General features: G+C 37.1%; 1 pseudogene; it reads right to left on the reverse strand.

The window, feature by feature from the left end:
• Positions 1-9,370: 9,370 nt before the first annotated feature.
• LOC139009007 (lysine-rich nucleolar protein 1 pseudogene) lies at positions 9,371-11,581 on the reverse strand (annotated as a pseudogene).
• Positions 11,582-27,338: the final 15,757 nt, after the last annotated feature.

The raw sequence follows: 27,338 nt of genomic DNA on the forward strand, positions 1-27,338 counted from the left end.
ACCTCTGTAAGAAATAGTAAAAGCAAACCTATTAGGAATGCCAGATGTTTAAAAAATAGCGTACTATAGAGCTGAAAAAAGTGGACTTGACAAAAATGTTGATCATAAGTACTTAGCATGTTAATGTAAAGTTAAAGAAATAGACTGTTCCAGTGCCTCATCCCGGACTAGTTGGGCGTATCCCTGTCTAGCCTACAACAAAGGCCTTTTGACACATCATGACTCCAGGGCAGCAAGCTGGTACTAGGACCTATGCTCACCGAGGATTTTTCCCTGATCAATTTAATCTCTGCACTTAATGGATTTCTTATAACTGTCCTATCTCATGACATAAATAAGAGTTTATGCTATTTTGTAGTTTTCCACGATTCTTTATAACCTGCCTTATTTGCAAAGTACTCATCTTGAAGAATCAGAATGGAAAAAAGAAACTTTAAAAATTATTTTGAATGTTATAATGTTGGGGCAGGGGCTGATGTAACATCTCTTAGTGTCCCCTTCTTTGTGGCTGAATAAATTTCATTGGCTTGCAGTCTGCAGATAGGAGAATAAAGTTCCAGATTATTACTGTCATTTTATTTTAAACATAATATTTCATGGGCTACTAAGAAATTGAGAAATGCCATTTTTCCATTTTTCATTTTCCTGCTGTGTCTAAGGGAGGTATACAATATTTCCAGTAAAGGAAGGTTACCATAATAATCATAACCAGGTCATAGTGACCATCTTTGTAAGTTATTTACTGTTAACCAAAATATTATCTCCATGCTTGCATTTGTTGTTTCTGGAGGGTGGACATAGCATGAACCACAAAGCTCAGTCTCTTCTCTGTAGAATTTACAATATATAAATTCCTAAGTAGTATATCTATATCACAGGATCTTTTGGTAAAAGTACACTTTTGTTTCTCTCTCATAATATTAATATGATCCTTTTAATATTTTCTTTTGTGTGCTTTATTTAATTGTCCTACTGTTGACTTCAGGAGCATTTATTGCCTTATTAATACTTTAATTCCCTGTCAGTTTGTCCAGTGTTTAAAGAATTGTTTGCACTTAACAAATATGTATTGTATTAAATTTAACTGAGTAGTAGTATTTTCTTTCAGGGTAAGATTTGGGGTATTTTAATAAGAAAAGACTTTCTATTAGTTTCTCTTCAGAGAAGAGGGATTTCATTGGTAAATGCCACGAGTATTTAAGGGAGATATTCCATTGGCTAAATCAGCTGAGAAAATACTATCTAAAATGAATTATTTTGTGCTCGCAAAGACTCCCTAAGTAAATAAGAAATCTGGTATGATTTTTTCTTCCTACAGATAACCACATGATGTGAACAAAGGGCCTCTCATAAACTATTCCAATAGAGAAAGAGCCTAATACTTTGAAATAGTCTTTGGCCGGAGCATTCTTGCAACGCAGGCATCCTTTTCAGAATAATGAAGTATTGCTTCAAGTGTGTTAATAAGGTCAACTGGCACTTATAATATGTTAAGTCAAATCATTCTTATCAACATTCTTTGCTAACTCCAGAATTTAATATTCATTCAATTTAAAAAATTTAATCACATCAGCTTTAAATTTTAACCCTTCCTCAAGGAAAGATGTTTTCAATAATGACTGTTCTAAATAAAATTGCTTAAATTTATCCTGAGAGACATGTTAGTGGTGATGCTAAGGTATTATATGTTTACACACACACACACACACACACACACACACACACACTCGCACACACACTAAAGGTTGGAAAAATATAGAGTAAAATCATATTTATAACAGTGATTAGGTAGGCATTTTAATAGTGTTTTACATAATTCCATACCAGTTTTATCATCTAGACAGATTAAAGGGGCTTTTAACAGAAATGAAAAAAAAATTCTCCTAAAGTATGAGCCTGCCCTCCAAGGAAGTAATATAAATCTCGGTATATACAAGAATGGCTCAGCAAATACAAAGCGTGTACACTGTGGGACTGGGAGAGCCCATTTTTACCAAAGTATGTCTTAATCCCATTAAGCACTATTTCAAAGTTAATGATAAGAACAAAAAATGTCAAACCTATAAGATACCCAGACTTTTACAAAAAGATAGATATTTAGAAAATGTACTCTAAGGCAAGATCCTGAGTGCTTATGTAGAAACAACTTGAAAATTTTGTTTTATTATAATCCTTTAGCTTTTAGATAACTCTGTTCCATTGGTCTAATGACCTCTTCATTAGAACAAAACTACTTCTACCTGCTTTTATTTTTTTATTGTCATAGACTTAGATTATTATATTTCACTTAAGGTTATTCCACATAAAAATATTCATTCTAAAATGGAAACATCAGAGCCAGGACAGGATATTTACTTTAACCACTTCTGTGTACTAGAAGTCTTAGAAAAATTGGCAAGAAATAGGAATACGAGACATCCAAATAGGAAGGAAGAAGTAAAATGATCTCTGTTAGCAGAAGACATGACTTTATATATGGTATACCCTAAAGATTACACACACAAACAACAACAACAAAAACTTGTTAGAACTAACAAGTTAATTCACAATTGCAGGATACAAAAATTAATAAACATAAATATGTGGTATCTCTAGGCATTAACAATGAGTGATCCAAAAAAGATATTAAGAAAGTAATTCTATTTACAATAACATCAAAAAGAATAAAATACCTAAGTTTAAATTTAACCAAGGAGTTAAGACACTTGTTCAATGGAAATTACAAATGGTTACTTTGAAAGAAATTAAAGAAGACAAATAAGTTGAAAGACAGCCTGTGTAAATTGATTGAGAGATATAATGTTAAAATGTCAATATTACCTGAAGCTAGGATTCAAAATGAAATCTCTATAAAATTCCCAATGGTATGTTTGTAAAATAGAAAAAGCCATCCTAAAATACATATGGAATATTGAAGGACCCCAAATAGCCAAAACAATTAGAAAAAGAACAAAGTTGGAGAGCTCACACTTCCTGGTTTCGAAACTTATTACAAAGCTATAGTAATCAAAACAGTGTGGTACTGGCAAAAAGACAAGTCTATAGACCAATGAAATAGAATAGAGAGTCCAGAAATAAACCTAAACATTTATCATCAAATGAATTTGGCAAGGGTCCCAAAACCATTCAATGAAGAAACTACAGTCTTTTCACCAAATGGTGCTGTGAAAACTGGGTAGCAACATGGAAAATGGAATAATGTTGGACCCTTATGTCATATGTAAATATTGATTCAAATGGTTCACAAGAGCTAAAACTATATAAAGTTATTAGAAAGAAATGTAGGGTAAAAGCTTCATGACAACAGATTTGACAATGATTTCTTGGATGTGATACCAAAAACATAAGCAGTAAAAGAAAAACAATAGACAAATTAGACTTTGTTAAAATTTTAAACTTTTGTTCATCAAAGGATGCAATCAATCAATAGGGTGAAAAGGCAACCCACAGGATGAGAGGAAATATTTGCAAATTATTTATCTCATAATGGGTAAATATTAAAAATATATTAAGGCAAAACAAAACAAAACAAAAACACAACTTGAATGTTTTCATTAATTCTTCTCTCCATGCTTTGAATTCTTAAGTGGTTTCATAACAACTTTGTTCCGGTCACATGCATATGTATATGCCATCTAAAAATGACCTTCCTAATGTGCTGCCTTCTAAAAAAATTGGGCCTTTGTGTTTATTCACTCAGAACCACCTCTCCTATTACTCAGTGAACAATACCCAGCAGAGTCCAGGGAAGCTCTCTCCACCAGTCTATGCTTGTCCGGCCCTCAAATGTGCCACTCACTGTGGGGAATTGTGTGCTATCATCTGTATCGGAAATCAGCTTCGATCATCCTTTCCTGACAATTTCCACACTCATTTGATTTTCCCTGTATTTGGCAGCCTGTACATATTTTAGTTTGTGACTACAGATATAGTTTCTTTAAAATTAGGCTTTATTTCTGTTTCTAATTTTCCTGTTTGTTAGGAGAATATTTCTGAGAAGAGAAAATGATGAACACTATTAATTCTGCCACTTTAATTTTTTTAAGAAGACGATCAACATTTTCTGTAAAGAGCTACTTTTAAATATTATTTTAAAATGTATTTAATATAAAGAACTAATATATGGTGATGGGAGAATCTTTGGGTGGTGGGCACACAGTGCAATATATAGATCTTAAAACTTAGAAACCCACACCTGAAACCTGTATGATCACGTTAACCAATATTACCCCAATAAATGTAATAAAAATAAAATATATTTATTGCTCCACCCCAAATTCTAGAAAACAAACATAAGATCCCAAACTATGTCTATTTCATTTTCCACAGCAATTAGTCTGCTTATATTGTGTTCCAGTTGCAATTCCACTGAATGAATTCTTGGTGTTACTGAATCTTACCATCACAGATTTCTTGTGCCCCCAAAACATAAAGTACCTTGAAAAATTGTTCAAGTCACAGATGGAAAACTTTTATAAAATTTTCTGTTTTAATCAGAAAAAATTTAAGAAGTGCCTGTTTTAAATCATGTTGACACCTATATTTGCCTACCACAAATTATTATTACACATAAAGCTTGTTCATGCTTCATATACCTAAAACACCTAGGTAGTCAACTAAACAGTGTTGGTTTCAGCTGCGCAAATTTTTGGATAGCATTAAGAAAATCTTAATGGAAAGCTGTATTTTGTGACTTAGCAGAGAGAGAAATTTAATATATAACAGTTCTCAACACTTTAACCAGTGAGCACTGCACATTCATTCCATGTGTCACATAAGAGATAACGCTGAGTACTTGTGAAATTCTGAACTGGCAACAGATGTCACCACTTTCTGCCTGAATGGTCACATCTGACCCTTCCAAGCATGAGCAATCATATTTTACTTGGTTCATTAAATCTACAGCCATCACACTTACCCATTTCAGAGTCATTCATACATTTACTAATAACCCATTGAAAATAGACTGGTTCTACTAATCATGGGGAAGATCATAGAAATCACATATTCCCATATTTTATCCATTGCAGGAATACTGAATACAAATGTGTTGACTTCAGCTTTTGTTTGAACTCAAAAAACAATGCTGAATTTATTTATCCCTGCAACAATTCCTTATGATTTTTAAATAAATGTATATATTCAAGTCTTCATTATATTAAATGTAACATACACTCGTATAACATCTGTCTTTTTACTATGTTAACCCATGCAGAATAGATTGATTTCCCCTTCTATAAGCAAGAACTTCATGTTTGAAGATGATTTCCATATTTTCATAAGGCTTTGTCTTTGTTTATTTGTTTTCTTGATAGTCAACCCTTTTTATATGACACAATATCCAAACAGCATGTCTCAATTTCTATTACACTTTTGTCAATTCTTAAAATATAGCAACCAAAACATATGACAATGCCCCAAAAGTACTCCCAAGTGTACCAAACAGCAAATGCCTCCTTCATCTAATCTACATTAAAAGTGCTAAAATGAAAATGATTTTGTTAAATTCTCTAGTCGTGTGTATGATTTATATTAAGCTAATGGAAAATAAACTCAATATTTTTCATAAGAATTTCTAAAAGATATCTTCCTAATCTCCTATTTGTACAATTGCTTTTTGGATCTGTTTGCCTTATATTTGACTGTCATTCTTAAAACTTATCTTTTGGTGATACCTAATCTCAAACTATTAGGACCACTTCATTATATAATACACTGTATTAGTATGTTATTGATTCTGACAATTTCAAATTATAAAAAGCAAGGAGAAACTAAAGAATCCTGTGGTCAAAATCTTGGGCCTGTGAAAGCTGTTGACTCTTCCCTTAGACTAATTGATCAACTTGAATAAGGCAAATTATCTAATCTGGGTATCTCTGGCTTATATGTTTATAAAATGAAACTGTTGAGAGTTATACTTCCTAACATTGGTATGAGAGATAATACAAAGTTTCTGGCATACAGTAAGTTTGTTATCAGTGCTCTTAATAAAACTAGGTAGTATTTTGAGGGGGAAAGCTTAATCTAATGGTATATTATTGTCAATTCACACTGGCTCATAAGAACCAATTGTGAGCATCTCTTCCCAATTCCCTGTTCAGTGAGGTCCTGTTTGTAGTTGAGTAGATTGAAAGTGGCCACGAGAGAGTATTTACAACAATGATATTTGTCAAATGTTCCATACATTAAGGTCTTTCTTTTACTTCTTCCTTTCCTTTTCACTCTCTTTTCTCCCCTTTTCTGTTTATTTTTTCCTCTTTTTCTTTTTGTTCTCAGGCTGTCTTTTTCTTTTGTCCGTTTTTATCAGCACACCACTGATTGGATCTGATTGATGTCTTTAAGGAAACTAATGATAGCTTACCTTTGCTCTACATAGCACTCACATTGCCTCAGCATTCAGTGTACTACAAATCAGCTTAGCCATGCTGTCATCCAAGCTACACATTCTAGTACACTTCTTCACAAAGGAGATCTTGAGAAAATTTGTCTATGTGCCTTGCTAAAACCTATATATATTATACCTTTAGGATAGCATATTTCTTACTCCTCTTATTATAATTATTACCTAAAGAAAAACATTGTTTGTTATGTATATTACTTTAAAAACCAAGTACTTGGTACTTTTAAAAACCATAGTAGTATTAATACTAGCACTAATAGCAATGATGATACTACCACTAATGACACTACCACTAATGATGATAGTGGTAGTACTGGTAGTGATGATAGTAACAGTACTTATAGTATTGACTTAAATCATTGAATGTTTTATTACATCCAAAGCATTGTTCTAAGCATCTTAACTGTTTACTTAATTCTTTTTGCAAGACTAAGACTTATGTACTATTATTTTATCCATTTCACAGATGAAAAAACTTGGTCACAGGGAGTTAAATGTGTTCCAAGACAATAATATTGGGAGTAGTGAGTTCTTGAGGGCAGGTATTCCCTCTCCAGTGCCTACGTTTTTGGGTGTTCTTGTGCTTCCTTTTATACTGAACCACACACTTTTCTAATCCCACTAGAGGCCCAATGCACGAAATTTGTGCAAGGGGCTCTGCCCTCGCAGCTGTGGTGGCTTGCCTCAGCCCTCACATCCCCGGCTTTGTCCAGCAGGTCATCTGGAAGGATGTCTTCTCTAATTAGCATATTATGCTTTTATTATTATAGATTAGAATATTCTGTACTCATTGACAGCCAGTTCATAGAGTTTTGAGAATCTATTTTTTTTCCACTCATTTTATAAGAGGAAGCAGCATATTGTTTACTCCTATCAACTTTCCTATCGAGGAGCTTACATGCCACACTATGCTCACAGATCCTTTACTAAGTTAATATAGAGTGCTCCCCCACCAAAAAATAAATGTATACATACTTAACAGCTGATAGCTCAATTGATGCTTCTTTCTTTTCAGATTTAACCTATTGGAATTAATGATTATTCAAAGTGTGTATACATTTTTTGGGACATCCTGTATATATTAAAATTTCATGATTATTTGTTATTACCGGTATTCTGATATTTTCTAATTTACAGAGAAGTTTTTCTCAATTCTGTTGGAAATTCAGGTTGGCAGGTTTTCTTGCTGCTTACTGTACCTTAAACTAAATTGTCATCCAAGGCAACCTAAAATATGTATTTTTCCTTTGCCAAAATAATAATTATAATAATATTTATTTTTTACTTATTGATTTTAGAGAGGAAGGGGAGAGAGAGAGAGAGAGAGAGAGAGAACCTTTGATATGTTGTTCCACTTATTTATGCATTCATTAGTTGATTCTTTTTTTTTTTTTTTTTTTTTTTTGCATCGCCCAAACACCCCCAAGTGGCCTTTATTTCGCAAAATTATTTCCAATACCACTTTTACTACGATACTATTTAAATGAAAAAATTCACAAAATCACAAATTATGTGCCTAAAAAAGTTACTTCTACGTTGAGGCTGTACACTTCAAACAGAATTAATTACAAAACCTGAGTAGGTGGATCATACATACACCAGAGCTACTGTCATGTGGCCTGGCCCAGCAAAGCTGATTTCTACACCCAAGAATATATTTTCCATTGATTTTTTTTTTTAGAGCATGGAATGGACAGAGAGGGAGGGGAGGGGAGTGGGGGAGAGACATAGATTGGTTGCCTTCTGCATGCTCCCCAACCGGGCCAGGGATGGAACCTAAAATCCGAGTAACTGGCCTTGACCTGACATCAAACCCGTGACCTTTCGATGCACAGGCCGATGCTCTAACCACTTAGCAGCACTGGCCAGGGCAGAGTTGTAGGGCTCCTGACCTGGCCAATGCTTGCTCGCCAGAGCCCTAGCAGGCCTGCCTTACCTCTGCCCCTACTCCTCCCACCAGCATCCGTCCTCACTGCTCTTGGCTGGCTGGCCTGAGGAGAACCTTCCTCTGTGTCAGGGGCCACAGGGTTTCCATCTTCCTCTGGAATGTTCTAGTTTCTTGATGAGCTGCCTGGAATTGCTATGGCCATCCCTCCACCGATCTGAGGAGCCACTGATGGAGCAGGGAGGAAAGAACGGTTCTCTGGTGAGATGCTGGGTCAACCCCTCTATCAGGACTTCCTGCCATCGGAGACGGACTCTCCTGGCCATGTAGGCCTGCCTGAATGGTGTGTGCAGGAGGCATGCAGCCAAATGATGTGAAAATGTCCCGATCAGGACCTGTATTTTAGAAAGCAAAATTCTAGCTGAATGGGGAGAAGGTGGTCACATCACTTGGGTCTCTGTACCTAGGGTTCTGAGACTGGCTGTGGAGTTCAGGCTGGGACATGGTCCCCACAGTGCGTGGGGCAGCCACACCTGCTTGGTGGCAATTCAGATACTTACTTGCCTGCAGCTACTCTGAGACAGGAAAGGAAAGTGAGCTTGTTATTCTGTTTATCACTAACCACTTCCTGTCTGAGATTTAGACATGTAATAGACTTCTGTTCCTTTGATCAGGTCTTTTTATCCCCAGTGAGTATTCTGGGAGAAATTCCCAGAGGGGGACATCCAGAGCAGTGAATGTAGGGCTTGAGGTACAAAAGTACACTTGGCACTTAGTGGCTGGGTGACCCTGGACAATGTTATTACTTCATCCCTGAACCTCAGTTTCCTCATCTATTAAGATGGGGATAAAAACAGCACCTATTGCATAGTTAAAATTAAATACATCAATGCAAGTAAGACATATTAGTATGTGTCTGGCACATCTAAGTCTTCAACAAACAGCTATTATTTATACACAGTGGTGTCTTCAATCAGGGACGGAGGGCTTAGTACAGAAAATAGTGGATTTTGGCCACTCGCATGTTTTCTCAGCTCCTGAACCATGTACTGCCCCCACCCAGGCCATCCAGCACATCCAGTCTTCCTTAACCTTCGCAGGAGCTGGTCAGAGGCTCTCATCTGCGTAACTGAGTAACAAAAGCAATTTTGACTCAGGAGACAAGACAGTAGAGTTTAATCTTCAAACTTGATGGACTTGGAAGCGTTCCTGTCGATATAGAAGACTTTGTTTGGGGCGGTGAAGCCAAGGCCCGTGCGCCCGCCATGCTTCCAGCTCAGGGCCCGCGTGTAGTCCTGCTGCAGGCTCTGCTGCAGGCTGCTGGCCGCCGTCCTGCCCAGCGCCATGTTAGGCCTCCTGGTCGTGTCAGGGGTGCGGCCAAAGGAAGGGGACAGATTTTTAAAGCCGCCCATAAGTTTGAGAAATTTCAGCTTCTGTTCCTTGTTTTCAAAACCAGCAGTATCCCACTGGCCAAACTGAGTGCCTGTCCACGTCTGGGTTCCAGAGGCTTCCGTTTTGCCTGACTCACGATCAATTTCTTCCTGCAAGGCTTTTCGCCTCACCTGGTCTATGTGTGCCTCGTCCATGTTGCCTTTCTTCTCCAGCACCACCTCTAAGTCTGTGTCAGGCTCCTCCTTCCAAAGTTCTGCTACTTTGCTCTCCTTCCTCCTCTTCTTTTTCTTCCTCTTCAGAGCTGGCTCCTCAGTGCCTGGCTCCTCAGCCCTTTTAGTGGGCTTCATTTTCTTCTTCGCAGGGGCCTTGAGGCTGTCTCCTACTGGGATGTACTCTGAAGCCTCACCTTTGACTGGCTTCTTTGCACATCTTTTCCTAGGGCTGCTCTCCATGGACCTGGAGGGCTTGGGGTGGCCAAGGGAGGTGTCTTCCTCCTGGTGGGTTTCCGTTTTCTTCTTCTTGTTCATGTTGTGTTCCCTGGGGCCTCCCTGCTTCCTCTTCTGCCCCAAGGCTGCCCGTTGCTGGTCATCCTTTCCCACTGAGCATGCGTGCAGGGTGTCCCTGGCCGAGAAGGCTGCAACCTCCTGGGCCTTTCTCTCCTTCTTGTGTTTTTTGAGCTTTCTGCCAACTCTGGTCACTTCCTCGACCTGTCTGGGGTCCAGGGAGGTCTTCACCCTCACACCAGGAGACAGAGCCAAAGGCCATGAGGACTTCCTCTTCTTTTTCTTCTCCCCATTGAGGTCATTAGTTGATACTTATATGTGCCCTGACCTAGGATCGAACCAGCAACCTTGGAGTATTAGGACAATGCTCTAACCAACTGAGCTACCTGGCCAGGGCCAAATTCTAATAATATTGAGAAGTTTCACATTAATATAATATCTATATGCCATCTGTTGAACTTTTATTATATTGATTAGGAAATATTCATTCATACCTATCATTTGTTCAAGTGTTCTATATTCCATTTTCCAAAATACCTTATGCCTGTTTCTTTTTTCTTTAATCTAACCTAAGTGTTTCTACCAAATATGAAATCCATGTATGCAACTTGGGGTTTATACTGTTGTTATATCAGCCTTTCTGATTAATGAGGTTTTACTGGAACATGACAGTCTTAACTTCATGCAATTTGACCCATGCATCTGTCTTAGTAAGTCAAAGAGGTAAGTAGAGGATTGCATTTGCCTCGTTAAGAAACAAACAAACAAAAAAAACCCCATCATTCTTTCTTTACTATTGCAATGCTACTGCACAGTGGCTTATGGAGACTTGTCTATAATTACAGTCCCAGATCTTTTCTCCTTTAATATATTCCTTTAAATTATTGGGCTGTTGTTTCTCTTTAAATATTATATTTCCTTTCAGATTACTCAATTGTACAGTTGGATAAAGGCAATTTTCTCTCAGCTCTAAATTTAAATTTGACAGAAACATTTCAATATCAAATTTGGGTGAGAAGCAACCATTTAATAAGTTGTAAAAATGTGTATATTGATATGAAGATACATTTACCATATGTAGTTACAGATCATTAACAAGTATGCTTTAATTTTAGAATAGATCAGAGAAAAGGGGGGACTACCTCAAGAAAGATGGGTAGAGGCCGGGGAGATGCCCAGTTTTTCTAAGGAAAGATGTGAACTAGAAATGTCACTGGGAAGCCCATGTAGCTCAGCAGTTGTATGGCCAGTCTCTCTCTGTCTCTGCTTTATTTTGTCTCCCTGCTACACTAACTTCTCTAAACCAAAGGGCTGCCTTTACGTACTCATCCATAGACTCTGCTCCCTTGAATCTGGCTTCACATAGCCTTGAAGAGCTGCATTAAGTTCTTTCTCTGGCATTTTCCTACAGCATAATCTTTCTGCTTCCAGTCACTCAGCTTCTCACAGGTTCTTAACATCACAACTCCAAAGTCTAAAGGAAGAATCAGGCTGACCCACCTCATCTTTGCACCTTTTACACAGAGGTTACAAGGTAACCTATAGATTGACTCTTCTTCTTTCAACTAAACAAACTCTTAGTCAAATCAGCTGTGGTCCAGGGCAGACTCAGGTACGTGGTGAAGCATGTTTATTTAGGAATGAAGGGGGAAGCAGGCAGGTAATGATTGCCTTTGAAGGTGGGATGAGCCAGGTAGACATTGATTAACTCTCAGGGATGGGTTTGTTGATGAGTTGAAAGGGAAAAGGGGGGTCATTGTGTTCCTCCTTCCTAGCACAACAGGTATGTTAGGATAGAAAGATTTCAAACAGGCTGGAAGTTTTTTGTTTGTTTGTTTATTTTTGCAGGGGGCGAGGGGGGGATATAACCCCTCCCTTGAACCTCTTTACCAAAATTATATTCTTCCACATACTAGGAATACAATTTTATCCATTGCAAACAGAAGTAGAAATTGGTTTGAATTTAGTAACATGCATAACTTAGTTTTGGCATGAGTTAAATGATTTCAGAATTTGCCTACGAGCAGGAAATGTTTCTAGAAACAGAGTCAGAAGCTATCTCTGCCTTTTCTTATCTGTTTCCAACAGGCAACAGGGTCTGCTGCTAATCCCTTTCTCACCGCTGCATGCTTTGTGCTCTTAGAACTTCTCTAAAACATTAGCTACAAGATCCTTCAGAGCTTTACACTTGTAGGCATGTGATCCTTAGACTATAGGTAGACAGTTTAATTACTAGTTACTGGCCCAGGTATATTAGCACATGATTGAGAGGGATCTCTCTAATGGTTCATTTTGCCACCTTACATAGTCAGCAACTTTTAGTAAGTTTCATTTTCTGTTTTAATTAAACTCACTTGATTGTAAAGACGGAAGCCCACTCAAGTTATTTCAAAATACAAAAGGGGTTATTATGGTAGCAGGTTTTAATTACGGCCCCTGAATTTAGGTCCATAAGAATGTAACTGTCTTTATTTTCTAAAAACAACTTAAAATTTTGTTCTTTTCTACCTTTCACTTTGGGGAAAATATACCTTATAACCTGTTTGTAACATCAGTTCTCTGACTTTCTGCTTTGTGTCATTGACAGGGTCTGCTCATCAGTTATCTAGTTACTACTGGCATATCTACTGTCACTGATGCTTACATCCCTTCAGATCTTGTCTTTCTGATGACTGCAAACTACTCTTGGGTCAGACTTTTTTTTTACCTATGGACCTGTCTGTCAAGACATAACATGTGGTTACATCCTTTCTGGTGCTTGCTCTATAAATTTCCTGGTGACACATTACACATACTCCTCTGTTCTTAGGATCCACAGACTGGTCTTAGAGGGGCTGAATTTTGTCCCCCCCCCCCCCAACCCCAATTTAATGTTGAAGTTCTAACCTCTAATATCTCAGCATATGACTGTAAATAGGTATTTAAATAGGTATTTAAAGTAGTAGAAGGTCATATGGGTGGGCCCTGCTCCAATATGACCAAATCCTTATGAGAAGTGATTAGAACATGGGCACAGAGGAAAGACAATGTGAAGACAGAGAGAGAAAATAGTCATTTAGCCATCTACAAGCCAAGCAAATTAGTTAGTCTTTCTCTCTCATTCTCTCTCATCCTTCTTCCCTCCCTCCCTCTCCTATACAATCTGGAGTAATGGGAGAGATATATTTATTTTACATTTTTAAAAATACATATTAAAAAATAAAAATAGCCCTGACCCGTTTGGCTCAGTGGATAGAGCGTCGGCCTGCGGACTGAAGGGTCCCAGGTTCGATTCCAGTCAAGGGCATGTACCTTGGTTGCGGGCACATCCCCAGTGGGGGGTGTGCAGGAGGCAGCTGATCGATGTTTCTCTCTCATTGATATTTCTAACTCTCTATCCCTCTCCCTTCCTCTCTGTAAAATATCAATAAAATATACATTTTAAAAAAATAAATAAAAATAAACAAAAATACATAGCATTTCTTTTTCTTGTTAGGCCAAGATGTTTCACTCATGCCTATATACTCCTTCTTTTTTACCTCCTCCAATAAATTCATTAAGTTCTCCAAATACATAATCTTGGAAAACAAAAACAAAAGTAAAAAACAACATATACTTCTAAGCTATAGCTTCTGCCCTACTGAGATGCATGTGGAAATAATGTGCATGGAGCTGGATATTTGCTTGAACAGAAGTAAGGGAACGGGTAACAAAGAGAGAGAAAATAGCAACTTCTGAAAATATTTTTCCACCTACACTTGAAAAACACATGTAAGACGGAGCTATAAACTCAAAAATATGGAAAAATTTACAAAAAGTAAAGCAACTGCATATATATTTTCCCCTTTTATTGATTAAGGTATTACAAATGTGTCCTTATCCCCCCATTGCCCCCCCCACCCCCAATCCTGCCTTTACCCTCACCCCCTGTTGTCTGCATCCATTGGTTATGCTTATATGCATGCATATATGTTCTTTGGTTGATCTCTCCCCCTTACCCCCACCCTCCCCTACCTTCTGAGGTTTGAGCATCTGATGGATGCTTCTCTGTCTCTGGATCTGTTTTTGTTCATTGGTTTATGTTGTTCATTATAATCCACAAATGAGTGAGATCATGTAATATTTATCTTTCTCTGACTGGCTAATCTCACTTAGCATGATGCTCTCCAGCTCCATCCATGCTGTTGCAAATGGTAGGAGTTCCTTCCTTTTTACAGCAGCATAGTATTCCACTGTGTAGATGTGCCAAAGTTTTTTAATCCACTCATCTGCTGATGGGCACTTAGGTTGATTCCAAATCTTTGCTATTGTAAATTGTGCTGCTATGAACATAGGGGTGCATATATCCTTTCTGATTGGTGTTTCTAGTTTCTTGGGATATATTCCTAGAAGTGGGATCACTGAGTCAAATGGCAGTTCCATTTTTAGTTTTTTGAGGAAACTCCATACTGTTCTCCACAGTGGCTGCACCAGTCTGCATTCCCATCAGCAGTGCATGAGGGTTCCTTTTTCTCCGCATCCTTGCCAGCACTTGTCATTTGTTGATTTGTTGATGATAGCCATTCTGACAAGTGTGAGATTGTACCTCATTGTCGTTTTGATTTGCATCTCTCCGATGATTAGTGACTTTGAACATGTTTTCATATGTCTCTTAGCCTTCCTTATGTCTTCTTTCAAAAAGTATCTATTTAAGTACATTGCCCATTTTTTGATTGGATTGTTTATCTTCCTTTGTTAAGTTGTATGATTCCCTTTAAATGTTGGAGATTAAACCCTTATCAGAGATAACATGGGCAAGTATGTTCTCACATGCAGTGGATTTTCTTGTTGTTTTGTTGATGGTTTCTTTTGCTGTGCAGAAGCTTTTTATTTTGATGTATTTCCATTTGTTTATTTTCTCCTTAGTCTCCATTGCCCTAGGAGCTGTATTGGTAAAGATATTGCTACGACATTTGCTGCCTATGGAGTCTTCTAAGATTTTTATGGTTTCCTGTCTTTCATTTAAGTCCTTTAGCCATTTTGAGTTTGTTTTTGTGTATGGTGTAAGTTGGTGGTCTAGTTTCATTTTTTTTGCATGTATCTGACCAAATTTCCCAGCACCATTTATTGAGGAAACTGTCTTGACTCCACTGTATGCTCTTGCCTCTTTTGTCAAATATTAATTGTGCATAGTGGCTTGGGTCGATTTCTAGGTTCTCTGTTCTGTTCTGTTGGTCTATATTCTGTTCTTGTGCCAGTATCAGGCAGTTCTGAGAACTGTGGCTTGGTAATATAGCTTGATATCTGGTATTGTGATCCCTCCAACTTTGTTCTTCTTTCTCAGGATTGCTGTGGCTAATTGGGGTCTTTTGTTATTCCATATAAATATTTGGAGAGTTTGTTCTAGTTCTTTGAAACATGACATTGGTATTATAAGGGGGATTGCATTGAATGTGCAGATTGCTTTGGGTAGTATGGACAGTTTAATGATGTTGATTCTACCAATCCATGAACATGGTATGTTCTTCCATTTGTTTATGTCTTCCTCTATCTCTTTTTTCAATGCCTGTAGTTTTCTGAGCACAGGTCTTTTACCTCCTTAGTTAAGTTTATTCCTCGGTATCTTAATATTTTTGATGCAATGGTAAATGGGATTTTTTTGTTTCTCTTTCTGTGAGTTCATTATTGGTGTATAAAAAGGCCATAGATTTCTGGGTGTTAATTTTGTATCCTGCTACATTGCTGAATTCATTAATTCATTTATTTTTTTAAAATATATTTTATTGATTTTTTTAAAGAGAGGAAGGGAGAGGATAGAGTTAGAAACATCAGTGAGAGAGAAACATCAATCAACTGCCTCCTGCACACCCCGTACTGGGGATGTGCCTGCAACCAAGGTACATGCCCTTGACTGGAATCGAACCTAAGACCCTTAAGTCTGAAGGCCGATGCTCTATCCACTGAGCCAAACCGGTTATGGCTGCTGAATTTATTTATTAAGTGTAGTAGTTTTTTGATGGAGTCTTCAGAGTTTCCTATGTACAGTATCATGTCATCTGTGAATAAAGATAGTTTTACTTCTTCTTTTCCAATTTGGATGCCTTTTATTTCTTCTTCTTGTCTGATCACTATGGCTAGCACTTCCAGTACTATATCGAACAGGAGTGGTAAAAGTGGGCATCCCTGTCTTATTCCTGTTCTTAGGGGAAATGGATTTAGTTTTTGCCCTTTGAGTATGATGTTGGCTGTGGGTTTTTTATATTAGGCTTTTATTATGTTGAGGTTTGATCCTTCTATTCCCACTTTGCTAAGAGTTTTTACCAAGAAAGGGTGTTGGATTTTGTCAAATGCTTTTTCTGCATCAATTGATATGATTATGTGATTTTTGTCTCTCATTTTGTTTATGTGCTATAATCACATTTATTGATTTGCAGGTATTGTACCATCCTTGCTACCCTGGAATAAATCCCACTTGGTCATGGTGCATGATCTTTCTAATGTAATGTTGATTCCGATTTGCTAGAATTTTGTTGAGGATTTTAGCATCTATGTTCATCAGGGATATTGGCCTGTAGTTCTCTTTTTTCTGTGGTGTCTTTGTCTGGTTTTGGGATTAGGGTAATGCTGACTTCATAGAAAAAGCTTGGAAGTGTGCCTTCCTCTTGAATTTTTTGGAATAGTCTGAGTAGGATAGGTTTTAGTTCTTCTTTGAATGCTTGATAGAACTCCACTGTAAAGCTGTCCAGACCATGGCTTTTGTTTGCTGGAAGATTTTTTTTATTGCTGCCTCAATTTCATTGGTAATTATTGGCCTATTCAAGTTTTTAATTCTTCCTGATTGAGTGTTGGCAGCTTGTATTTTTCTAAGAATATGTCCATTTTGTCTAGGTTGTCCATTTTGTTGGAATAGAGTTGTTCAAAGTATTTTTTCATATTCCTTTGTATCTGTTGAGTTCTTTCAAGTACATCCTCTGTCCCATACCTCCATAATTGCAGATGGATTTTTTCTTTAAGCAATTCCTTACTTTCTGTCAAGACAAGAGCTTTAAGTTTATCTTTCTCTATTTTTTGTTCCACTCCCAGAAATTAGCATTTCTCCTCAAATATCCCTGATATCTATCATTGAAGCATAGTATTAAAAACTATGATTTGGGTGCTGGGTATATTTGCTGCTCCTGGGGTGTCTTTAGACCTTCTCGGCAGACAAAGCAAGGAAGTATGTGTGTGTGGTTGTGTACATGTACTAAGCCACATATGTGTACTTATTTATAAATATTTCTATATGTTATCATCAATATTTTTATTAGTTAAGCATGAGTTTATACTGGTATATTCAACTTTAATCCCTTACCACATGAGTCATTCTAGGCTGCTTTCTTGCTTGTCTATAAGCTCCTACTCCAGCAGTGAAAAACCTGCCTCTTATTATCAATATCCATTTACTTAATTTTCAATTCAAGAATACATGCACAGCAGTGTCAGAATTGTTGACCCATACCACTGCAGGAAACAAGTTTGTCAGATAGAATGCAGTGCTCATGTACAATTGCTTTTCCTTTTAGTCTTACCGACTTCAGTCATTTTCAAAGTTGCATAAGACACCACATTTTCCCTCACCCCCTGCATTGAGGTTGCTTCACACATTTGTAATAGATTGTTTGTAACATTATGAATTTTATCCTGGTATGCCCCCTCTCACCTAAATGATTGTTTTTTAATCTGCATAGTTTTTGTGTTGTGTATTTTGTTTTTGACAGGTGTATAGTGTCATTTATCCACAATTATGGTATCACACTGAATGGTATTATTTCCTGAAAAATCTTCTGTGTATATATCATGTATTAGACTCATCCTCTCTAAACCACTGGCAATCACTGATCTTGTTTACTTTCTCTTTAGATCTATTGTTTCCAGGATATTATATGTTTGGAATCATATAATATGCAGCCTTAACAGACTGGCTTCATCTACTTAGCAATATGCATTTAAGATTTATCCAAGTCTTTTAATGGCTTGATAGGTCATTTTTACTATTTTTTGGTTAATATAATTTATTTTTATTTGTTTATTTTAATAGACTATTTTTATAGAAGTTTTAGGTTAACAGAAAAATTATTGATTTTTAAATCTCTGAATATGACTCATTGTATGAATACACCACAGCTTGTTTATCTACCCAGCTAATTTTTATTTTTCATTAATCCTCATCAGAGGATATTTTTTTTCTGTTGATTTTTAGAGAGAGTGGAAGGGAAGTTGGAAGGGAGAGAGAGAAACATCAACTTGAGGGAGACACATATATTGGTTGCTTCCCTCATGTGCCCTGACCAAGGACAGGGATCAAACCGGCATCTCAGGTTTGTGCCCGTTTCCGGTAATGGAACCCAAGACCCTTCAGTGCAAGGCCAATGTTCTTACCACTGAGAAACACGGGCCAGGGTTTCATGTAGCCACCTATTGAGGACACCTTTGTTGCTTCTAGTTTATATGACTATAACTAAAGCTTCTGTGTGCTGGTTTTGTAGGAACATAAGTTTATTAAAAAGTTGGTTAAATATCTAGGCACATGATTCCTGGATAACATGGTAGGACTATGTAAGAAATTGCTCGAGTGCCAACTAACTGGGCATTGAACAGATGACCTCTTGTGACTATGCTCAACCAACTGAGCCACACCGGTGGGGCCTTTGTGCATGTTTTAGTTGGTTTGCTTTTTATAGTTGAGTTTTAAGAGTTCCTATTATTGATGTAAGAATGTACAAACCTATAGAGAATTTTATGAGTTTATTAGAGCTAAACTGATAACATGTGGCGGGGAGTAAGATCTCAAATATTCTAGAAAATAACAGCTTCTTTCATGCATTTGAAATTAAGGAGGGAAATAAGAAAGATTACATGGAGGTGGAAAAAAGCAAGACAGGAATTGGATTATAAAATAATTAACAAGATCATGTGTTCTCTTGAGGGTGGTTATTTCAAAGGTGTGATCTAGATGCTCTGAAACAATGGACAGGGTTTGTTTAAGGCAAAGATAAATAAATGCTTTACTAGAAAATTATATGCCTGTGGTGTGATTACCCACCACTACCTGCCCAGTTAGGGATTTATGATCAGATCACCCTGTGAGGGTACTTTGCATAGAACCCGCCCCCCCTTTTTCTTGTCCACACTATTATATTTTATTTTATTTTTTAAAAAATAATTTTATTGATTTTTTACAGAGAGGAAGGGAGAGGGATAGAGAGTTAGAAACATCGATGAGAGCGAAGCATCGACCAGCTGCCTCCTTCACACCCCCTACTGTGGATGTGCCCGCAACCAAGGTACATGCCCTTGACCGGAATCAAACCTGGGACCCTTCAGTCCCCAGGCCGACGCTCTATCCAGTGAGCCAAACCAGCTAAGGCACACACTATTATATTTTAGATACACAGCTTTCATTTGATATATTTTACAAATATTTCCCCCATTGTATGATTTGTCTTTTCAATCCTTTAGCAATTTCTTTCACACAACAGGTTTTAATTTTAATAAAATTCTGTTCATCAGTTTTTGTTTAATACATTGTGCTTTTGATTCTGTACCTAAAGCTTCATCACTAAACCCAAAGTCACATAAGTGTTTTCTACTTCTAGAAGTTTTATAGTTTTGCATTTTATATTTAGTGTAATTCATTTTTAGTTTCTTTATATGAAATGGGTAAGATCTGCATCTTGGTTCTATGTGTGTGTGTGTGTCCAGTTGTGCGAGTTCCCCCTTATTGTTAGTTTGCTGAGCATTTTTATTATGAACTAGAGGCCCAGTGCATGAAATTTGTGCACCGGAGGGAGTGTCCCTCAGCCTGGCCTGTGCTCTTTTGCAGTCCAGGACCCCTCACTTTTTACTGCCCACCTGCTCGTTGCTCCTTACCACTCAGCTCGCTGCTCCTTCCTTAGCACTGCCACGGAGGCAGGAGAGGCTCCCACCACCGCCTCTGCGCTCACCAGCCATGAGCCCAGCTTCTGGCTGAGTGGTTCTCCCCCTGTGGGAGCACACTGACCACCAAGGGACAGCTCCTGCATTGAGCATCTTCCCCCGGCGGTCAGTGCACATCATAACGACTGGTCGTTCTGGTCATTTCACAGTAACTTAGGCTTTTATTATATAGGTGAGTGTTGGATTTATGAAATACTCTATGATGATTTTTTAAAAATCAAGAATAAGATTCAAAGGGTGACAAGGTTGTTTCTTAAAATATTGCCCACTTCACAGTAGGAAGAATAAGGTGGCCCAGAGAGTATGGAGAAATCCTAAAATTGTTAAAATAGTCTGATTGGGGTGGAGAGGTTATGGGAACCAAGAGTCTTACAGCCGTACCCAGCCAGGAGGAGGACTGTATGGCATGTAAAGGCAAATGTGGAATTAAGGAATGGAATGATATCAATATGGCAGCTCCAAGGACAAAAGAGCACAGAAAATATTTCCTACAGTTTTCCACTGGGAAATACCAGAAATAGAAAACAACTTATTTAGAATGTGTAGGAAGCTTTCTGATTCCCCTGAAAAAAAACCCTTGCAAGATATTTTTAAAATAATATCAGTAAAAGGCTACATAATTCTTTAAAGTTCATAGATCATGATATCAAACTTTTAAAAAAATTAAGTGTGCATATGTCTATTAACTAGGTCATATGACGTCCCAGTATTTATTAGGTTCATTTCACATTGTGTGTATGTGCATGCACAGGTGTGCGAGTGTGTGCACACACATGTACAGACACATAAAAAAGTGTGAGCTTGGACAAATATTATTTACAGAAATGAGATTCTAGGTGATTTTTTATATTTTTTATTTATGTGTTTTCTCCAATTGTCTTTTGTATATTATATGACACATAATGATAAATGGGAAAAAGTACTTATGAAATGTCTTGATCAGGTCTACAATGATTCTTCCTACATTAGTTCTTTTTTATTATAGTAAAAATTTTTAAAACATAACATTTTACACTTGTACCATTTAAAAAAAATATATTTTATTGATTTTTTACAGAGAGGAAGGGAGAGGGATAGAGAGTTAGAAACATCGATGAGAGAGAAACATTGATCAGCTGCCTCCTGCACACTCCCTACTGGGGATGTGCCCGCAACCAAGGTACATGCCCTTGACCGGAATCGGACCTGGGACCCTTCAGTGCACAGGCCAACGCTCTATCCACAGAGCCAAACCAGTGAGGGCTACACTCTTACCACTTTTAAGTATATAATTCAGTTGTATCAATTAGATTAACACTGTTGTACAACTGTCACTATCTGTTTTCAAAACTTTTTCATTACCCCAAACAGAAACTCTGAACCCATTTAGTAAAAACTTGCCATTTCCTTCTTGCCTGAGCTCCTGATAACTTCTAATCTACTTTCTGTCTTTATGAATTTGCTTAACCTAGATATTTCATAAAATTGGGGTTATGTAACATCCTGTTGTGTCTAATTCCATATAGCATAAGGTTTTCAAGGATTATTCATGTAGTTTATATCAGCACTTCATTACTTTTTATGGCTAAATAATATTCCATAGTATTTACATACTATATTTTATTTATCCATTCAGATGTTGATGGGCAATTATGTTGCTTCCACCTCTTGGCTATTGTAAAAAATGCTACAATGAGTATTAGCATACAAATACCTTTTGGAATCCCTATTTTCAATTACTTTGGGTATATACCTAGGTGTAGAATGCTAGATCATATGTTAATTATATATTTAGCTTTTTGAGGAACCACCAAACTGTTTTTCACAGCAGCTACACCATTTACATTTTACAGGAATATACAAGCATTTTATTTATTTGTTTTTTTCATCCTCACCCAAGGATATTTTTTGCATTGATTTCTAGAGAAAGTAGAAGAGAAGTAGGAGGGGGAGAGAGATAAACTTCAATGTGACAGACACACATTTATTGTGTGCCCCCTGCACTTGCCCTTATCAGGGCTGGGGAACCTGCAACTGAGGTGCATGCCCTTGACTGGGAATCAAACCCAAGACCCTTCAGTCCATGGGCCAATGCTCTAACCACTGAACAACTGGCCATGGCAGCATTATATTTCTTCACATCCTTGCCAACACTTATTTTCTGCTTTTTTTATGTTGTGACTATCCTAGTAGGTATAAAGGATATCACACCGTGGCTTTGACTTGCATTTCTTTAATGACTAAGAATATTGATTATCTTTTATGTTCTTATTGACTATTTGTATATTTTCTTAGGGAAAATACCTATTGAAGTTATTTATCCATTTTTATTGAGTTGTTTGTCTTTGTTGTTCAATCATAGTTTTGTATATATTTTGGATATTAAGCCCTTATCAGATATATGATTTGCAACTATTTTTCCCATTCTGTAGATTGCCTTTCATTTTCAACATAATGTTCTTTGCACAAAAATTTTAATTTGCTCAAGTTTACTTTTTATTGATAATGCTTTTGATAATACTATATCTAATAATCTATTGCCAAATTGTAGATTTATCTATATGGTTCTTCTATAAGCTTCATAATTTTAGTTCTTATTTTGAGGTTGTTGATTCATTTTGAGTTAATTTTTGTATATGATGAAAGTTAGGGTTCCAACTTTATTCTTTTACATGTGGAGTGCTGTTGACCCAGCACCATGTGTTGAAGGAATATTTTTCCTCTATTGAATGAACTAAACACCATTGTTGATCATATTTGGCCAGAAATGAATGAATGTATGGGTTTATTTCTGAACTCTCAACTCTATTCCATTGGTCAATGTATCTATCCTTATGCCAGTACCACACTATCTTGATTACTGTGGCTCTGTAGTTTTGTAATTGGGAAGTGTGAGGCTTCAATTTTGTTCTTTTTAATCTCTCTCTCTCTCTCTCTCTCTCTCTCTCTCTATATATATATATATATATATATATATATATATATATACATATTGATTTTAGAGAGGAAGGGAGAGGGAGAGAGAGAGAGAAAAATCAATGACAGAGAATTATTGATTGGCTGCCTCCTGCATGCCCCATACTGGGGATCAAGCCCACAACACAGGCATGTGCCTGTCATGGAATTGAACCATGATATCCTGGTTCATAGGTCAACATTCAACCCCTGGTCCACACAAGCTCAACATTGTTCTTCTTCTTTGTCAATATTGTTTTGTCTATTTGGGGACCCTGTGAATTTGAAGATTGGCTTTTCCATTTCTGTGAAAATTGCTATTGTAATTTTAATAAGTTTTGCATTGAAACTGTAGATTGTTTAAAGGAGTATTGACAACTTGAAAATAATGTCTTTCTACCCTTGAACACAGGATGTCTTTCCATTTAGTTAGGAGTTTTTAAATTTATTTTAACACTGTTTTTCAGATTTTATTGTATAGGTATTTCACTTCATTGATTAAATTTATTTCTAGATATTTTATTCTTTAGGTGGCATTGTACATGAAGTTGCTTTCTTAATTTCCTGTTTTGCTTTGTTCATTACAAGTGTATAAAAACACAACTGACTTTTGTGTATTGATTCTATTCCCTGCAGCTTTTCTAAATTTGTTTATTAGCTCTAGTAGCTTTCTTCTGTATTCTTCAGACTTTTCTAAATATAGAATCAGGTCATCAGTAAATGGAGATATTTTATTTTTTTGCTTTTCAATATAAATAATTTTTTTATTTCTTTTTCCTGTCTAATTGTTCTGGCTAGAACTTCCAGTACAATGGTGAACAGCAGTGATGAGAATAGGCACCTTTTTCTTATTCCTGATCTTAGGGGAGAAGTTTTCAGTCATTTACTGAATATGATGTTTGTTGTGGGATTTAAAAAATGCCCTTCATCATGTTGAGGAAAGTCCCTTTTATTTCTAGGCATTCCTATTAGTTCTCCTAAAGAATACTATGTTTTTTCTTGCTAAAATCCATGACTTCAGTAATTTAAGCCTTGATGCATGCAGCATGTTATTTGACATCATTAATATAACCTCTGGTTGTCCAACTGCCTTATTTCCATAAAAAGTCATAAGGAAGAGATTAAATATTTATAATCTGTTTATTTAAATATCTCTATATATAAAGAGCCAGGGGCCATTGCAACCAAACGGATGACTGAACAGGCTGAGTAGGGTGACAAGTCTGGCAGGTGGGTTAGTGAGGGATGACCAAATGACTGAGCAGCAGGCTGTGTGGGGCGACCAGGCCAGCAGGGGGGTTAGTGAGGGATGACCAAACAACTGAACAGCAGGCTGTGTGGGTCGACCAGGCTGGCAGGGAGGGCAGTAGGGACAGTTGGCGGTGGGGACAGTTGGAGGCAAACAGGTCAGCAGGGGTTGCAGTTAAGGGCGACCAGGCCAGCAGAGGGGGGCAGTTGGGGGCAACCAGATCGGCAGGGGGGACAGTAAGGGTTGACCATGCTGGTGGGGGGGGACAGTTAGGGGTGACCAGGTTGGCAGGGGGGGGCAGTTGGGGGCAACCAGGTCAGCAGGCAGAGGTGGTTAGGGGTGATCAGGCTGACAGGGGGCCAGTAGGGGAGATCAGGCATGCGGGAAGGTGAGCAGTTAGGAGCCAGCGGTCCCGGATTGGAGAAGGTGCAGACTAGACTGAGGGGACACCCCCCCCCCCCCACACACACACATGAATTTTGTGCACCGGGCCTCTAGTATTAAATAAACAGATTCTTCTGTTGCCTACCCAGATTCCAGAGATACCAAACAGACAGTCCAGATCATGTGGGATATCTCCTTTGATCCCTCCATAAAGGCAGAAACATATGAGAGCTTTTGAATTTGATGTCTTGGAAGACTTTGTATTGTATTTACAGTATAGTTAGTTATGTATATTTTAGACCTTCCTCTATATTCTATCTTCTGCATCTCTCAAGATTTTCTTTGAATTTTCTTTGTTCGGGCTCTATTCTTTCCCAAATGAAATCACTTGCCTCATCTGTGTGAAATTGGTGATTCCTTCCACTGTACTTAAAAACTATGCACTCATGTTTTTTGTAGTGTTTTACTTGTTGTGTTTACTAATTTGTCTCTACCTCTAGATCATCTCCTCAAGGGTGGCATATTGGACAATTTTTCATTTTCTCTCTATCATTTATGTTCTTGTCTTTAGCCTGGTAATATACCTGGTCCCCTAAGTCAGCCATTTGGTATCCATAGAATTGATTTCCAATCCCCATCAGCATAACTCAACCCCTTGATCAACATAAATTATTGAAGGATTGGCATATGACCCAACCTTAAACAAATTAGTATATCACATCACCTAACCACTCCAATTGTTCAAGGGAATGGACAGAAAACTCTTTCTGAAAAGAGACACATAAATATTTTAAGCTTTGCAGATGACACACTTCTCTGTTGCATATTCTTCTTGCATTCTTATATATAACCATTTAAAATGTAAATAACATTCTTATCTTTCCCATTAAAAAACATATCATTGGCCGGCTTTTATCCAAGGGCTGTAGTTTGGTGATCCCTGTAAAGAAATATGACCTAAGCAATTGTCAGCAGACTTCCCTTTTACTAGCAGTGCTGGCTTAAAAATCTTTTCTTCTTCTGCCAGGAAAAGGTAATGGTTATCCTTGAAAGTTACTGGAAGCTATTTTGAAATTATGAAGTAAGTCATCTATGAGATTTCAAGGAAGCAAGGAGATGAAATTGGTCCATGTTAAGTCATAGGGAAACTCTCCCATCAGTTATTTCTACATACAGACTTTATAATTTAAGTAAGCCATTGAATTTTCCTTATTAAAAAATCATACTTTACTTAATTTAATTTCAATCAAAATTATTTTAACTGAGAGAGGTATAGACCATTATGATCCCAGCTCCTAGGACAGGGAGCATTCATTAAATGTTTGTTATATATTTATGGTAAAGACTGCCTACATGGCATTGAATTGTGTAAACCCTTTCATATATATGTTTTGAGGGTTGTTGTCAACAGACTTTGCTAAATGAGCTTTAAAGCTATAGCTTAAGGAATGACACCGACTATGTCAAGAGAGTTGAAGGTGCAAATAAGTTAAGTCAAAATCTAAGTTCACATAACAAGTCTACAGAGACTGATGTATGATCAAAATCAGGATCAGATTATTCTGTCAGAATCAGGAATATGGGAATGTGACAGTTATAAAATGAGGGCAATACAGCAAAGAATATTTTCCAGTCCTCTGAGACATTCCTGAAGGCCCTTTCACACAGGCCTATGAGGTGATTGTTCTAAAGTTTTTGAAGATTTTCTTATAATTTAAACTCTTTCTTTCACTCTGGCTATTTGAATTTATTTTTCAGACAATATTGCATCAAATCACTTCAGCTTTTCTTTGTCTTGATTACAGCTAAGAAAACACTCTTTGTTTTAGATTTCATTTTGAAGGATGTTTGTTGCTGTTAAAAGGTTGTTGTTTGTTCTAATTACATGGTTTTATAAATCTCTAGTTCAGAGGTTCAAGGATATGTGTAATTGGCTGGGGGAAAAGAGAATAAACAATGGACCTTATTTACCCTTCAATCCTCAAAACTTTTTCCTAATCATGAACAAAACACAAAGTTTCGTTGCATATGAAATCACACAAAAAATTCAAGTGAACCAAAATGTTGAGGACAAACTTTATTTGATGTTAGCAGTATTAATGAAAATAACAAAAGAGGAAAGACTAGGATAGTAGAAAAAAATTACACTGTGCAATTACTCTTTCTGAAGGATGAATTGGAATACAACTTTAAGGAGCATTTCACAACCAAGAGTAGCTCACATAATTTATTTTTGAGAATTTTACATTTAATAGGATAGTATATTTTAAAAAATATACAGAGATACTTTTGAATTCAATTTTTCCTTAACTAAACATTTGAAAGGTCAACTAATAAAAACAAAAAATTCAAACTTTATAGTTTGTTATAATGAAATATTACATGAAAAAAGTAGGACCAGTTGTCTCTGCTGCATAAGTGAATGAAGTTGACTTTAAATATATTTTATTGATTTTTTACAGAGATGAAGGGAGAGGGATAGAGAGTTAGAAACATCAATGAGAGAGAAACATCGATCAGCTGCCTCCTGCATACCCCCTACTGGGGATGTGCCCGCAACCAAGGTACATGCCCTTGACCAGAATCAAACCTGGGACCCTTCAGTCTGCAGACCGACGCTCTATCCACTGAGCCAAACCGGTTAGGGCTATATATATT

Source organism: Myotis yumanensis, unplaced genomic scaffold (assembly GCF_028538775.1).
Source record: "Myotis yumanensis isolate MYYU_CA2020_CCGP unplaced genomic scaffold, mMyoYum1.0.hap1 SCAF_1, whole genome shotgun sequence".
Lineage (NCBI taxonomy): Eukaryota > Metazoa > Chordata > Mammalia > Chiroptera > Vespertilionidae > Myotis > Myotis yumanensis.